Source organism: Rhamphochromis sp. 'chilingali' (assembly GCF_963969265.1).
Source record: "Rhamphochromis sp. 'chilingali' genome assembly, chromosome: 17".
In the NCBI taxonomy this organism is placed as follows: Eukaryota; Metazoa; Chordata; class Actinopteri; order Cichliformes; family Cichlidae; genus Rhamphochromis; species Rhamphochromis sp. 'chilingali'.
The window spans coordinates 33,711,443-33,716,408 of record NC_137944.1 but is presented as its reverse complement, the minus strand read 5'-3'; the positions used below and the strand labels follow the sequence as shown (position 1 = coordinate 33,716,408).

General features: G+C 41.6%; 1 gene segment (V, D, J or C); it reads left to right on the top strand.

The window, feature by feature from the left end:
• The first annotated feature begins 3,212 nt into the window (after positions 1 to 3,212).
• LOC308384497 (Ig kappa chain V region K-25-like) lies at positions 3,213 to 3,703 on the top strand. The segment is given in 2 exons: positions 3,213 to 3,264; positions 3,372 to 3,703.
• Positions 3,704 to 4,966: the final 1,263 nt, after the last annotated feature.

The window sequence follows — 4,966 nt, the reverse complement described above, 5'->3', positions numbered from 1 at the left end:
AAGATCGACAGCGCACAGTGTGCTTTGAGGTAGGAGCCAAAAAGGGTGTAGTTTGTGTGTGTGAGCACCTGTGAGCGTGAGCGCGGCAGAGATATTTCAGTCGTGTAATTTGTAAAGAAGATTGGTGTAGAATTTTGTCATTCTCTGATAAATATATAAGAGAGGCCAGGGGTAAATTTACTCAGTACAAATTAATAGATGCATGGTACTTCACTCCTTCTAAACTTTATAGAATGGGAATTAGTCCCAATAATATATGCTGGAAATGTAGCTCAGATCCAGGGACATTTATGCATGTTATTTGGGAATGTGGGAAAGTTGAGAGTGGAGTATCGGAGCCCCTCGTGGCCTCACAGGTCACAGAGCCCACCTTCTCCCACTGGTCTGCAGGCAGCATCAGGGTGCTGCTCCAGCTGTAGAGCCTGTCTGTCTGCAGCGCCCCGGGGCTCCTGCTCACTTCCCAACCAATGCCGCTGCATCTGCGGCCGTCAACGATCCAGGACAGACTCCAGTCTGAGGAGAAGCCCTTGTTGGCCAGACATGTGAGCGTGGCATTCCCCTGCTCCAGCTCCTTACTCGAGCACTGTCAGGGTGGGACAGACATCACCTAGGAGACACCAATCAGCTTAGAGAACGGGTAACAGGTAGTTTCTGTCAGATGTTTTTCTGCTCCAACAGTCACTCACACATTGTTTCACTTCCCTTTAAGAAACCTCTCAGCACAGAAATATGTCCAAACCACATACAGAAGCAATAAGTGCAACATTTTACAAACCAGTGTCAAAGTCACAAAAATGCAACACACACATGATTTTAAGTGTTACATGAGTTTAGAAAAATAATTAATCACTAAAACTATTTACTTGATAAACAGAGATATTTACTATACATTTAACTTTAATCTGAATATGTCTTTAAGTTTAGTCTGTTTAATTTTATTTGAAGAATTTTTATTCAAATAAAGTTGTGTTTATCCACAACTTACTATGAAGAACATTGAGAAAAAAATCATTGAAGGAACTGTTTTATTGACAGGAAGTAGGTAAAAATTTCAAACATAAATTTAGACGCAAATTTCTGTCAGCCTCCTTGATATATCAGGAAAAACAACAAAATATAAAGTTTTGATGTTTTTCTCTCACCCAACAGTCAACAATTGAAGCAAACAAAAGGTATAAACTTGCATCCAACATCCAGTCTGGTTCCTCCACCAAAAGTCCACCACAGTGATACAAACTCACTGAGTCGCTGTAGAAAAACCTCTGACTGTAGAGAGACACGGCTCTCTGACTCTGAAACAAACAAACTCAACAAATCATTCACTCCCTGTGTAATTCTCACAGCTGATGAATCATTCTTTAGTAAAATTACACAGCCTTTATTTTAATTTTTCCATATTGTTTACTCATTTTAATCCTACGTATAAAAAATGTTAACACGTGCAATATTGTAAAAAAAACAAAAAACCTGATCCATCGATCAACCATATGACAAAAGTAAGTAAGTCAGATTTTATTTATGTGGCACCTTTCAAGACAAGGATCACAAAGTGCTTCACAACAAAATAACAGAGCATTAAAGAACAAAGTTTACTAAATTCAAGTCTAATAACATGACATTTGGTTGCGTCTGCGTCCACAGATCTCAGAGGGAGAGAGTTCCAGAGTCTGGGGTCACTGTGGTAAAAGCTCTGTCTCCTTTAGTTTTCAGCCTCGTACGATGTACAGTAAGCAGACCCTGATCACAAGAGCTCAGGGACCTGCTGTGGCTGTATGGCTGAAACAGTTTAATGATGTAAGCTGCTGCTTGCCCAGGAAGAACTCATGAAGACAGAGTCCACTTCAACAGTCTGATTCTGAGTTCAACAGGGAGCCAGTGCAGCTGGATGAACAACACTGTGGACATTGGAGCGACTTTATTCTTACAGATGTGAACAATTAATTACAGTGATGAAATAAATGAATAACAATTTCCAGTTCAGAGGATGACATAACGGTCCTTAACTTAGCAATTTAAGGGAAGAAACAAGACAGAACGAGAGATTTGAGATTTTAAACTAAATCAATGCAGAGTCAAGAGTTACCCCAAGAGTCCAGACTAGTGATGGTAAATTTGATTCTTTTTACCGAATCGAGCTTGAATGAGTCACTCACCAAAATGAATCGGGTTTTTTGAGTCACTGAGTCAGTTGCCCAAAGAGTGCAAAAAATGTACATTTTCACTCAAACTTAATTTGTTTCTCTTTTCATGTAAATCCTACTGCTAAGATGAGTGACTGAAAAAGAAAAACAACTATTTTTATAGAGCAAAAAAGAGCAAAAAAAATTAAGATTTCTAAAGGGAACATTTATTTTATTTATTTTTATTTTATTTTATTAGTATTTTCCTCAAATGTGTCAAATAGCTATGGAGAGCATCCTCACACAGAACATCACATCCTGGTTCGGGAACAGCTGTGTTAAGGACCAAAAAGCTCTCCAGAGAGTGATCCGTACAGCAGAACGCTGCTGCAGGATTGCTCTCCCCCCGCTTCAGGACACCTACACCAGGAGATGCCGGACTAGAGCAGCGCAGATACTGAAGGACCCGTCCCATCCTGGCAACAAACTGTTCCAACTTCTGCAATCTGGAAGAAGGTTCTGCATCATCCGGGCAAGGCCAGAGAGACTCAAGAGGAGCTTCTATCCCTAAGCCATCCGGGCCCTAAACCATAACTGGCTGTTGTTTTTTTCCCACAATTTTAATTATAAGCTAGATATATTTCTACTAATGAAATTAGTTTGCAAACAGCAACAGGGATGAGTCAGTCAGTCAGTTGGGGTTGTGAATCATGATTCACGAGGCAGTAAAGTGATTCTCGAGTATTGAACGATTCGTTCATGATTCGCACATCACTAGTCCAGACACACGATTTAAATGTGATTAAATGGTGCAAAGGACTTTCATTTCACTGGGCACAAATCTGTCCAGGTTAAGTTAAGTTCAACCCCAAACCATTCTTCAAAAAATACTTATATTCAATAACATGTGAGGTGATAGATCCAAGTCCCTGTGTGAGTCAGTCAGATGATTTCCATAGAGAGGCACTTTGCATCAGCAGCACCATGCTCCAGTGCTCTGGGAGAGTTTATAGTCCTGAGAGTTGAACACTGGATGACTGACAGCTGTCCTTCATCACAACAGAAGCCACAGAAATCCTCCTCATCAAAAACATGACTTTGATCTGCGTCCTCATCTGGACTCTCCTCTGCTGCTGCTTCACAGGTAAAGTCCAGAGAATCAAACTCCTCTCCTCTATCAACATCTGTCCCTCTGAAATGAAGCCCACAAAACCATGAAGCTGCTTTATGTTTTTGTCTCTGTGTCCTCAGAGTCCAGAGGACAGATCACAGTGACTCAGCCTGGAGCAGTGAGCTCTGCTGTGGGAGCAACTGTGAGCATCAAGTGTACGACCAGTCAGGATGTTTATGTTCATAGCAACTATCAGCGTTTAGCCTGGTATCAACAAAAAAATGGAGGAGTTCCCAAACTGCTCATTTACTTTGCTAGCACTCGACAATCAGGGATTCCAGCTCGTTTTACAGGCAGTGGATCAAACTCTGACTTCACTCTGACCATCAGTGGAGTCCAGGCTGAAGATGCAGCAGTTTATTACTGTCAGAGTTATCACTGGCTGAACAGTCAGAATGTGTTCACACAGTGAAAAACAGTCGTACAAAAACCTCCCTCAGTCAGACTGAACAGAAACTGAAGTGACTGCTGCAGCTGGAAGATACTGCAGAGACTGATACAGTTCACTGAGGACACACACACACACACACACACACACACACACACACACACACACACACACACACACACACACACACACACACACACACACACGCAACATAAAGCGATTCGTCAAAAATGTCCTACACACCTGTGAATTAAAGATTTTATTGTAAACATATCAAACATGAACATGAGTGAAAAAATTATTGAACCGAAGGTGTTTTTTCATAGTTTGTTCATGTCACCATTCATTTAATCTTCTCCGTGTTCGTCAGTGAAATTAAAACTTTGTTCTTCAGATTCTTTCTAATCACTCCTTGCATTCGTTGACTCTCCTGTCTGTGAGTTCTCCTCAGAACAAACAGCTCATTAGAGACACTAAAGACTCTTTCTTCTTTAGACTTGCTTTGTAGTCTGGTGAGACTGTTTCCGTGGTAACCAGGTCCCAGCATTGCTTCATGAACCAGTTTGTCTGGTACAGGTGAGCAACACCACCAACAACCTACCACACACATTTAAATAAACATAAAAATAACCTGAACAACTTTAAAACTCCTTTTTGCCAAAATGCAGATCTCCTTAGTGGTTCTTTCAGCCTGTGTTTTATTTTACCAGTGTAAAATAAAGACATCATGTTGGAGTGCAGAGTTGGTCTGAATTCTTGTAAATGAAAAATATATTCATCAAGTGCAGGTTTGTAGATTTGAATAAAATTAAATGTCTGATTCAACCAAAATTCACTTTGCAAAACATCTTTATTACCTAAAACATGAATGTTGTCATTATGAGAAAGAAAATAACAGTTTTAGTCTTTATTTTTTCTTAAAAAAGAAAGATGGAGAGACAGTTACAGAGTTGAGAATGAGAGCATTAAACCAGTATCAGGTTGAGTCAGGTCAGGACTGGGAACACTGGTCTCTCCTCAGTGGCTCTGAGACCAGAGCCTGGCAGCCCTGGGTGGCCTCACAGGTCACAGAGCCCACCTTCATCCAGCGGTCTGCAGGGAGCCTCAGGGTGCTGCTCCAGCTGTAGAGGCCGTCGTTCTGCAGCACCACGGGGCTCCTGCTCTCCTCCCAGCTGATGCTGCCACTGCCATCCACCTTCCAGGACAGACTCCAGTCTGAGGGGAAGCCCTTGTTGGCCAGACATGTGATTGTTGCAGTCCCCTGCTGTAGCTCCTCACTGGAGGGGG